Consider the following 12,259-nt stretch of genomic DNA (forward strand, 5'->3'; position numbering starts at 1 on the left):
CCGCGTGTGCCCACGCGCCAAATTCGAGAGGAGTGAAGCGTCTGCGCATGCGCAGTACCGACAGCAGCGCCACCGCAGTGGTGTGACGTCGGTGAGTTCAGTTGGTGTATATAGACCTCTGCAAAAAAAAGCGTGGGCCATTCCACTCTGTAAAGGTGGATGACCAGCGAAGCTGTTTAGCACACGACAGATACCCGCCCCGAGGAGCAGGAGGAAACTAGACACGCGGGACGGGACCTCCTCCCGCGGAAAGTAGACGCGCGCGACGGGACCGCCACCCCGGGAGAGCGGAAGGAAAGGAAACTAGGCACGCAAGCGCTTGGAACGACGACAAAAAGGGGGCGGTGTGTGCGCTGAGACATGTCCGACGCGCGTCGCACAGCGGCAAACTTCTTTGAGAAACCTTTATTATTTACCTGAGAATCTACTGATCTTAAAAATGGTACCTATGGATGAATAATCTACTATATAGAAGACCTATTGATGACTAATCTACTGAATAGACCTATCGCTAAATTACCCGAGCATCAAGGGGAATGCAGGGAATGGTGTTCCACGCGCTGTTCAGTCACTGTTCTAAAGCGAAAGCCTAAATTGGTGACGCACACGAAAAATCCACGGAACCCTAGTCATCAAAAACAGCTTCGCTGTAAAATCGCCGTCTGCGCGCTGCCATCTTTGTCTGCTGCAGGCTGTGGAACGCCTTCTGAGCATGCGCTGTTGCTCTGTTGTACAACATATCAGATGCTGCAGCCCATCCGTCCACATCTCAATGACTCAGCATTTTGCTCCCGGGTGATAAGCGATGGAAAGGTCTGTAAGCTGCGTTCGTACTAAATGTGAGATGGCAGGCCAAGATATCCTAATAAACTCGGAACGACAATATGCAAAAAAAAAAAAAAAAGGTAGATTGGATACGGTTTTGGACGTGTAGGTAATAAAGCTGCGGTACATTTTCCCTTAATTACTTCTGTGGCAGTAAACAACCCGAGTCGTGAAGGGAGGTTTAACGAGCCGACTGGTAGTTTGGAGGGCTTAGGGAAGCATATTCCCGCACGACGATGATGTAGCTCTATTACGCGAAACTGAAGCACCACAAGCTTCTCGGCTCGCTCGTGTATCCTTCGCCGACGACTCGATCATGCCTTGAGAGCAGAACCTGGCACCGAGTGCAACAACGTTTGCGTAGTTTAAACGATGTGTTCCGGTCGTTTCTATTGTGTTCTTTCTGAGCCACCTGCAGTCGATTGCTAGAATTGAAGAAAAGAACGCTGCCCAAGTGATGTTACAATCCTCTTAACCGATTCGCGGTATGTCCGAAACGGATTAAAAAATTGCGAAACGACCAACAAAAAGTGTGCTACGACAGGCAGCGGCAGCTGTTGCGTTGTTGAAAGTTGTTCTTTAGGGGATTCCGCTTTTAGTCTATGTGCTTCAGGATGTTGACTTACTAGCTCTTAGTAGAACAGTTGTAGGAGATGCGCATTAGGAGATGTGGGCTTTTAAGATATGTCCTTTTGGCAAGAAAATGCAACTGAGACGTGCTTTTTGGTTCAAAAGTTCTTATAAACCTTTTCAAAAAAAGGCTCCTGGACGGTTTCTTTACAGTGTTCTTGCGTATGGCGCTTGATTTGCTCGCTTTGCGAAGCAACGAACATCCGCGTGCTGGACTGAGGAGATGGCAGGCTGGGCTGAGCATTTGTAAATATTGGAACAGTGTATATAGGGTGTCACAAAAAAAAAAAAAATTACAGTGTTTTCTTTACCGCAAAAATAAACTAGGCATCACCGAACGCTCATTCTCCGCCCAAAGGTAGCGTTAGAGGTCACACTAAGATGCCAAAGTTTCAGCCTGGTCGGATACCTTATTCAAAAATTATACGTGATTTTCTGAAAATTTCAATGGGAAAATGAAGCCCATTTTCGCCCGTTTTCGGTTTCTGGTGCCATCGAGCTCCATGTATTTGAATAGCTCCGGCGTCCGCCATTTTCCCATTGAAATTTTCAGAAAATCACTTTTAACTTTTGAATAAAGTATCGAATCGGGCTGAAATTTTGGTATCTGATTGTGATTTCTAGCGCTACCTTTGGGCGGAGAATGAGTGTTCGGCGATGCCTAGTTTATTTTTGCGGTTAAAAAAAAAACGTGTAAATTTTTTGTTTTGTGACACCCTGTAGAACGCGCAGAAGGGTATAAACTTGGCCGAGTTGGTGGTACATCGTAGATATCTAAAAGCGCTAAAAAAGCACGAAGGACTTAGTTGTAGAAGGTGTCCATCCTTCTTCTTTTAATCCTTCGTGTTTCAGCGCTTTTAAATCTCTACTTTATAGAACGTGGTTTCGCGAGTCTGTAGGTTTGCAACAATAATTTCGAGTGTTTTGTTAAAGGTTCCAGGCTCCTAAAAAACAGCGGCGAAAGTTACACTAAAGTGGTTTGTGCTGATGAGGTATGCGGTCGGGAGGACATAATATAGGGAACTAGTCGTCACGATATGACGACAAATGAATAAAAAATTGATAAATTACATTTTTTAATTAAGGAATCTAAACATATTAACATATTGTTCCTATTGGAAACTTGCTGATCGTCATCGAAATCCACTAAATCAGTCAATTCTAGAAAGACCGCGAGCACGTGGGAAGCTCGGAGAAGGTCTAAAGTTGCCACTTACGCAACTGACGCAAGCTTGGCGGTACGAAAACGCGGATTATAATACCCGGGTTACCAGAACATTCTTAACCGCAGTTAAGTGCCGAGGTAAGACTAAACTGTGGTTAAGGGTACCCTGGTAACTATGGTATAGTTAGAAGTAACCGCTAACCATACTTAAGCGTGACCGCGGTTCAGGACGTGCGTCGGGCCACCTAAACCGCATCAGTTAAAACTTAAATCTGACCTCAGCCACACTTAACTGCGGTTAAGGGTCCTCTCGCAACTAGGGCAAAACTAGGGTGTAATATATCATCCGCGTTTTCGAATTTTAAACCGAAGCGCCTAATCCAATCCGTCGTTTTAAATTCCATCGCAGCGGGGTTCAAGCCGGAGGCCATGTCCATGGCGGACCCCGAGTCCTCTTCTTCGTGCAACCTTTCCGCCTACTGCACGCACCGGACGGACGGCTGTTTTCCCAGCGACACGGAATCCTGAGGGCACGCCATGACGGCCTCATCGCATCATCATCATATCTCTGGCGACGTCTGGCGGGGGTCGAGGCACCCTGCGACGAAGCGTGCGTGACTAAACTTCCTGTCTTGTGGGCGAACCAAAGGGAAGCGTACGGGAAAGCGAGTGTTGCTACTGACAGCTTCAGAAACGCGGGACGTGTCTTGTCCCGAGCGTCCTATTATCGATCCCCAGTCAATTCGATTGTATCATCATTCGATAAGTACAATAAAGAGCCGATCGCCGTGGCCTGCTATATACAGAGAAAGCCTGGCAGATCGCCACGAGAAGCGGCCGCCGAAATGGAAAAGGTGGAGCGGCAAACAACGGATGAGAGGAGAGCCACGCGACTGGCGCCCCGCTGCGGCGAGTCGCCGAAACACACTTCTTTCGAGTGAACGAGTGCGTTTCGGGTTCTCGCCGCTGCAAAAGCTGTGCGCTGACGTACAGGTTCTCCGAGAAATGGCTTTTTTATACTCTGTGCTACCAGATCCTCGCGCTCCCAATCTGCGTCCAGGCGCTGTGTGGCTCCGTCGTCGAACTGCTAAGCTTTGTGAGTATAGAGGAGGCTATGGGCTATCAGAAGGAGCGTGATAAAGCGTGATCATGATAGGCAACATTTTGGGTCTCTGAACCTGTCAGTAATTATAGACGTATTTACATCCAGAGTTTTAAAGGTTGTTCTGAAAAAAGCAATTCGAAAACAGATAAGGCGGCCTGAACTGAATTACGTTGCAAAGGCAGCTACGCTCGTATGAGCAACTTTCCTGAATGGTGGCATAATCCTATCAAGCTTGAATGATGCACCATGAACTTAAGCTGTTAGTCTTTTGTGCCAGTGTGTGCTCTCAATTCGTAGAAGTCTAGGCACCTCCTTCTACTGAACAAACCGGGGTTGTCTGGTACGGTCGGTTCCTTTATTGTAGATGTTTGTCTAACACTACAGATATGCCTGACAATCAACTCAGCCAGCCACTCAGTGCGATCTTCAGAGCTAGGAAGTCGGGCCAATGTCAAGGACTCAAAATGGTTTTGTCATAAAACTGGAATCAGTCGTATGTGCTGTCACATGTTCACGTAAAACTAACCCATTGTCCTGAGGCAGATCCTCTACGTGCGGCAAAACCTTCTTCGCGCTAGTCATTTCTTTCGACCTCTTATCGCATTAATTTTATTTTTGTGTCTACTGTCCTTAAATTAATGAGCCTGCACTTTTGTAGTGTATCATTCTCTATGTACTTTTAAGCACAATACATTAGTATCTCACTGGATCATATATGTGAACGCATTCTTGTGGGCGGGTTGTGCAAAGAGCTTTTCAATTGTAACCAAATTCATAAACGCGGTTACGCAAAGTTTGCAGTTCTTTCCAGCGGAAAGCAAAAACTTCCCAACGTTCACTGTTCCTGCTTGGGCCGAGGACCGAGGCAAGCAAGGTAGATTAATTGAGAATATTTCTTTAAGCACGGGATTTTATCTTCCGCAGGATCGCTGCCGTCCAGCACTGTCAAGGATGTCGCCCTCTAGGCTATGAATCGTCCGTGCTCCCAGCTCACACACACCGGGAGGCATTGCCCCTCCAGCCTCCTTGGGGTCGCACAGTTCCTCTCACGTTGCTGACCAGTGACTCACAGTGACCAAAGACAATTCGGGAACAATGACTCTTTGCTCGGCGCACCGACGAACCAAGTGCTCCGTTTCAGACTTAAAGCGGCGGTTGTGACATTGAACGCTGGACGCTCGACGTCCACTGCCTGGCGTCTTCCGGTGATAAGTGTTTTCTCACACGGTTCTGTTCGTCCAAAAAATACATCCTTATATATTACTGTATATATAATAATAAAAAAACTCCATGCTTTTTTTGTTGTTTTGTTTTTAATTTGTGAGCTGATCATTTTTACCGCTCCTTGACCTAAACGCCCCAGCATGACGGGACGAGACGGTCCCAAAATTGTGGAGATGAAAATTCGTCCAGTCTCAAGACTTCTAAATAGGGCACAGAATTAAGTTTAATTTTTTTCTTTTCTTTTTTTTTTTTTTTTTGCCTCTACAATTTAAAAATAACTCCGCTCTTGAAACGTTCTTTGACACCCCGGGAGAGATTAAGCGCGTGCGCACAAAGCCCTTTCTGGTGGGAGCGTCGTCTGCTAGGCTATTCCGTTGATCACACACAGACCCTGTTCTGTAGCACAGGAGGGCAGGTCGCTTGCAATGTCGAAGTGCATCGCCGATATGCCCCTCCTCTTGGAATGTGTTCTCAATCCTATTGACGGTAGCCTGTATAACACCGTGTTTCTATAGGCACTCGAGGAGGCATAACAATGTGCGCGCACCTGCTGGTCAAACAAAAGTCTGACTACCCAGGCTATATGACGACAGCAACAACACAGTTGATAATACAAAACGCCAAGCGGAAACCCTGTCTATACTCCGTTTTACTTTGCGTTGTACCGCAGCCGACGCTACGAGCCATCTTGGTCAGTTCGTCGCTAAAAGTGTGTCACGTGGCCTTGCCGTTGGGCACAACTGCACCTAAAAGCACGATGTCACGCGGCAGGGTGAAAGCACTGCATTGGTTTGGTGGCTCGTAGCATTGTTTGCGATATATAGCTTAATGCATCGTTGCATTGAAATTGTCGCGTCACCGTGTTTTTTTTTTTTTTTTTTGGTGTTCACAAAAGTAAACACAAACATGAAAAAAAATTAAAAAAAAAAGTAAATTAAACTCGAGATGACGCGCGGTTCATTCCACGCCTGAGCAGTATCGAGAAAAAAAAAATAAAAGCAAGCGCCAACAGATAATGAACAGGGGATGTGTGCGGTCAACGGAACAGCCTAGCAGACGACGCTCGCAACGGAAAGAGCTTAGTGCGCACGCGCCTAATCTCTCCCGTGATGCCGCATTTCTCCACGGCACAGCGCTGGCCGTCCCGGCCAGCGCTGTACAGACGCGGACAAGCGTGATAAATGTGCAAGGTCCTGGTGCATGATCAGTTTAGTCGATTACAACAAACGCGCAAGAATATGAGGAGTGCCATGACGTTGCATTTTTGGCGCCCTTTTAATAACCCCAGCGGCTCGTATAGTATCGGCTACGCTCTGACTTGAGGTGGAACGAAGTATGGATGTAAAATAAAAGACGAGAAAGAAGATTGCGAGACGTGACGAGGCAAGTTTATCGGGTGCCAGACGGCTCGCGAGCAACGAAACAGTCAGACTCCGAGTTTGTGACATAGAAGGCCGTTGGGACTTCGGAGGCGTGACGGGAACCTTAACGTTGCCAACGCGTCCGTCTGCGGCAAGTGTCGCATGAGTGCATTTTTGAGTGCGGGAACGTGGAGTCCCATGCATTACGATCTCTGTGTGCCGATGTGATGGGCAAATTATGCGGGAGAACCAAAGGTCGACATTTTATTCCCCCAAACGGACGGGCAACGTCGTGACTAATGAATTTGTGCAGTATTCCAGAAAAAACAAAACAAAAAAACGTTGAAGTTAAGAGCTCTTCGAAGGTAAGTCACGCCACTTCGAGGCTCTGTTTTTCTTTCTATTCTTGCACTCTCCTATTACAATGTGTACAGCAAAAATACGCGGGGCTAAACCACTACACTATTTTCTGTATTCTCGAGAATATATAGAAGGCATTTTTAGTCTATCGAAATGTTTTGAAACATCTTGTCAGTTTCAGCGCGCGAGTTTCCTGCTTAGCGTGTTTTGCTCTGTGTTCTAGCACCTTGTCTAATGAGTGATTAAATAACTTTGGTGCTGCCAGCCTCACTTTCTAGTTTTTGCATTATATTTCCGTAATATGTTTGTTAGGAGTTTAAAAAAACAAACATTTATGACATCAAGATTAACATTTTCACTATTCTGAGGTGATTGGCATATAAATCAAAGCACTTATAGTTATTTACAGATAGCCTTATATGGAGTTTTATTGCGTATGGATTTGTCCTAAGCAAACCAACATATTAAAATATTAAAATATCGACTGACTCTTTTTAGCAGCTTGTGTTGGTGGATGACCTCGGTGAGCATAAATCACATAGGTTCAGCGTTTTCAGATTGTTTTATGTAGAGCTTGAATATTTTTAGTAACGCACTAGCTACAACACTAGCTCAAAAAGATAGACACATTAAAACCTCAGTGACAGGATTCAGTACCGCCTAGCCTAGGAAAATTTTGAGCACGACTGCCTAGGCTATGTTTGGCGGAATTTATGGACATCTGATTATCTTGTTGAAATGTATCTTCTGCAACTTCGAAAAACAAAGTACGGCTTGTGTCTTGGAGACACAGAACGCAGCGAAATCATCACTCGCCGAATCAGTAATATGACTTGAATTACTTCACCGATTAAGCAAATATTTAAGCCATAGACAAGTCATTTTTATTAATACTTCGTGATTTACCATTGCTCTCGGTTTTATTTACAATATAAATAGTTATAATGTAACTTTGGGTCATGAAAACAGAAGAAGAGTCGCGCTCTTTTTCAGGTTAAACTCAATTTATTATTGCCTATATAATCTTTAGCTCGGAGTCTTTCTCTAAATCATTATATGTATATCACTTTCAGAGATCCTCCAGAACGTTGTTTGCTTACGCTGTATCGGTGAGGTTCAAGTTCCTTCGTTTGATACGCCAACTAAAATATTTGCAGTGAACTGGGTTAACGTCCTAAAAGTTTCCTCATTTTGCCGCCATCAGCGCTCGGGGAACTACTGAGCACTTTTCGGAAAAAACCGCGCTGCTTGTGAGACACGCACACACACAACAGCAAAGCAAATATTACTACGTCCCAACTGGGCACTTGATTAAGCACCGGCGCCGACTGCAGTGCGTGCTCAAACATTAGTTTGACAAACACAGTCGTTTACGACACTCACCTAAAGAGAATTAGGCGCCTAGCGAAGGATAGCGCTTGTTACTTCGTTTACACTTCTGAGTGGGGTGTTGGCAAAGAGCGACGGCGACAGGAACCCGCGTATAGACCTTTTTCGCAAGGGCGCCGCCATCTTCAATTGTTGTCACTTCCAGTATGGGCGAAAACATTGTTTTTCCGTCGCCACGCCAATAGAAGGCATTTAGGAAATAAACGTAACCGTCACACATTCTCGTTTTTCCTCCCCTAATTTTTTTTCTACTATTGACAGGTTGAAACGTTCTGATATTTTTTCGTCGCCCATACCGGATATGCCTACTTGGCGGCCGGGGACGAGAGTAAGCGGAAAAGGTCTATTATAAGGTTGCGGTGATCAAAGGCTGAATGAACTGCACGGAGCGAAATAAAAAGCGACGTATTTCGTCCCACGGCGTTCGCTCTACACGTGATGTCAGAAGATCGGCTGTTGCTCCCCGCGCAAGGCGAGCACGTCGCCGGGCGAATTTCGTCGGTTCTTCGCGGCATAATCGCTGCATGGAGTTCGGCCTTTCGAACCTTCATTGCTGCGGGACAATTGAACTCTTGGTATCGGCGATGTTGCCGAAGAAATTAACTTCTAAGTTTCCAATTAGTTTTTTTTCGGCATGCCGGTAGTAACCATGCCAAGGTATGCCTTCCCTTATACGAGGAAAAAAAAAAAAAAAGAAACTGAGGGAGACGTGTAGATGAACGCGTGTGGTGACATCAGGGCGCAGAGCTATGATTGGAAGGATTAGTGGGTCGACGCGAAAGCTAGCTTTGCCTCGTCGTCTGCTCCTCTCACGTGGTCTGGCGTCCGGTAGAGACCAAGGACGCAAACCGAAACCGAAAACCGCTTAGGAACAAATTTCTTTTAGTAACCGAAACCGGAACGAAACCGTTATTTGAACAGTATGAGAACCGTAGCCGTAATTGTAAAGAATTTACCGGCAACCGAAATAAAAATATTAGTTTGTTTTTCTCAAGAATGATCTCGAGGAGGGATCTTGAAATGTCGTGGCCATTCGTCAGGCTTACTATCAGCGAGTGGTGCACCTTGTAATACATTTCCGTTCAATCTAAATTTAGGAATAAGAATACTTGGTTGGAATCTGTTGTCGGGCTTATAATGAAAAGTCTCTATTTCTAAATCTGCCACACTCTTACAATCGCCACATCTATTCAGTAAGTGTCGCCTTCAGGGTATTAACTAATAAGTTAGAATTCTGAGATGTTCATTCAAATCGGTTCTTTCAAAACCGCCGATGTTTCTGACCTTCAGTAGCCAGTATCAAGAAATGAGGTAAAATAACCATCATGCAGACCTGGTGGAAAACAAAACCTGGTTTTCATTTCGTGTAAAACATGTCACGAGTGACAGTTTTAGAATAACAAAGAAAGAAGAAAAAAATTCTGAGATCTGACGTTAACGTGTCGTATAAAGTCAATAACAGATATACGGGTTTCCCAAGTCACCAGGCTGGATCTAAAATGAGCCGTAAAAATTGACGACTGCATGTAGCTATCTGAACTTTTCGTCAAAGGTGTATTTGACTGATCGTTTTTTTCTTGTAAAATTACAAAGCATAGCTCTCTTTCTGTAACAAATAGGGCCAAGAAACTTGCAAGGGTCAACGGCGGGAGGCGACCCAGACGAGGGCGTCGAGTTGCTGGATCTGCTTGGCGTTCATATTAATAGATGGCGCCCGGAGTAGCGTCCGAAGGTGTAGCCGACCAGCTAAAGAAAGCAGACGACTCACAGACGAAATCCGTTGGCAGCAAAAGCTCGGTCGTTAAGCAAACGATATGAGAAAACTCCCCTAAAAGCTTCGAGGTACGTTTACTTCTCTATACACTTTTCGTCGTCCTACGCAAGTTTCTCTCTCTCTATCTCTCTCTCTTAATATATATATATATATATATATATGATCATCATCATCATTTATTAAACCTGGAATGCCCTTACAGGCATTACACAAGGTGGGTTACCTGCTGAAAAAACATTATATAAAGGAACAAACACAAAGTGGGTTACATGCTGGAGAACATTGTTATACAAAGCAACAAAAACAGGAAAAAAAAACACTCAAAATATTCTTGAGGAAAACAGCTGATAAATAGCTATATACATCTATATAGAAAGGGAGAGAGAGGGAAAAAAAACATAGCGCAGGATGCCGAAAAGTATAATGGGCAGAAAAACGTACTTTAGGCGGTTGTTCGGAGTTTTATGTCATATTATTCGTAAAGTCACTCGGAGCTTCGGCCTGAGACAGACCTTTTTCAAGACTGTTTACATGAGACGAAACATTGACCCACCTTGGCCCATAACATCAAGAGATAATGTTAATTCAAAACACCCGGGCTCCTTCAAGAGCCCCATGACAGACTCGACACAGTCATCGCCACAAAAGCCGATCATTTGGGGCCTAACTTGAAGGAGAAGCCCCTAGCGTAATAAGCCTGGCCGGGGAGTAAGAGAAGCGACGCCTATACAACATTGGAAAATTTGACTGAATGAAAACGGAGAGGCAGCCTTAAAACCAGCAGGCGCCAAAGGCTCGGCGAAGGTCAAAGTCAATAAACGCAAAGCCGCACAAAATGACAAGTTACAACATCTGAGAAGACACGTAACGAGCTGCCTTCTTAGTTTAAAATATTAGAGCGACCTCTACATACAATAAAGCGTGGATAGCCTATAGCCTGTGAATTCTGTACGCTCACAGAAATGCAGCAGGATCGCGTATGTTCACCGCGTGAATGGAATACGTTAGTCCGGGATGTTCATTGATTTCGGCTTTGATAGTGTTAAACTTGTGAATAATGCACGATTCCTTTTGTTCGCGGTCTTGGTTGTTTTTGAAACCAGACTGTAAGTAAAAATATAACTTCGAGCTCATCGAATGAATGTCCTGGCATGCTAACATATTTTGAAAGGGGGAGTTGGGGATTGATTTTACATGCGCTCTGCGATTATTAAACCGCGATCGGAAAGGCGTCCATGTCTGTCCCACGTACTGCACACCACAGGTACTGCATTTTAAAGGGTATACTAAATTACTGGTGTCGCAATTCAAGTTGCCATAAATTTTGTAGGTGAAGCTGGAGTTTGCACTTTCTATGGAGTTTCTCACCTTTACGTGTTGGCAGACCCCAAATCCTGCCTTTCGGCATGACCGACTCCTAGCGCTCTTAGTAAAGGTTGTCTTGGACCTTACTATGGAATCCTTAATGTCGGGCGAGCGTCTGTATACCACACGTGGGACAGTAGTAAAAACCTTTGCGAGGCGTTCACTCTGTTGTAAAATATTAATATATTTTCTTAATATGGGGGGGGGGGGGGGGGGCGGTGACATTTGGAGATTTATTTCTGAAGGTCAGCACGAGGTTGGCCTGTCGGCTTGTTTCCGCCTGCATGGTGACCGCTGCCACCTAAGAAGAGGCCGCGATCAAGGGCGCGCGCCTTCCTTATTGCGTAAATTATGATTTTTTTTCTGTGTACTTCTGTTCTTTCAAAACTTCGCGTAACTGTTTAGAGTTGGACTAAAAATCATCGTTATTAAAACATACACGTCTACATTTGAGCCCGGCTGGACGGAATCCTGGTTCTGCAAGGACGAGGGTGACAACTGTCGAAGTGCAAATATTTCTGGCTGACCGTGCGCTTTCGATAAAGTTGAGTGACCAAAGTTTTGTCCTTACTTATTACTCTGGCGTCCAAATAATTTATGTCAGTTTTAGAGTAGCTGTGAGTGAAGCGAATAAAAGGGTGCGCGGAGTTAAAATCTACGGTAAACTGGAGAAGTTCATTTTCTGCGTGTGACCAGATAAAAAATACGCCATCAATATATCTTTTGAAGAACATCAGTTGGAGCGGGCAGGATGCGAGAAAAGTTGATTCTAGGTCACCTATAAGTATATTTGCAAAGCTCGGGGTCATTTGTGTTAATTGCCATTGCTGTACCTCTGATTTGAAGGGAAAATTTGCCGTCGAATTCAAAACTATTTAGCTCAAGGACCAGGCTTGAAAGGGTAGCCAAAATGTGGCCTTCCGGGAAGTCATCCTTCTGGGCTTCGTATGCCCCCACAAGCGCCTCTATGCTGTCTTCATAAACAAATATTGGTGTACAGAGCAGATACATCCATCGTCACTAGAAAAGCGTCCTTGGGTATTTTAATTTTTGAAAATTTA

At 44.9% G+C, this 12,259-nt stretch overlaps 1 non-coding gene across 1 annotated transcript; it reads left to right on the forward strand.

The window, feature by feature from the left end:
* Positions 1-3,029: 3,029 nt before the first annotated feature.
* On the forward strand, positions 3,030-5,023 carry LOC121047175. The gene is made up of 2 exons (XR_006077669.1): positions 3,030-3,230; positions 4,650-5,023. It is a non-coding gene; the product is annotated as an uncharacterized LOC121047175 (transcript).
* The last annotated feature ends 7,236 nt before the right edge of the window (positions 5,024-12,259 follow it).

The sequence above is a fragment of the Ixodes scapularis genome, unplaced genomic scaffold (genome assembly GCF_016920785.2).
Source record: "Ixodes scapularis isolate PalLabHiFi unplaced genomic scaffold, ASM1692078v2 PGA_scaffold13__105_contigs__length_92229423, whole genome shotgun sequence".
Classification (NCBI taxonomy): domain Eukaryota; kingdom Metazoa; phylum Arthropoda; class Arachnida; order Ixodida; family Ixodidae; genus Ixodes; species Ixodes scapularis.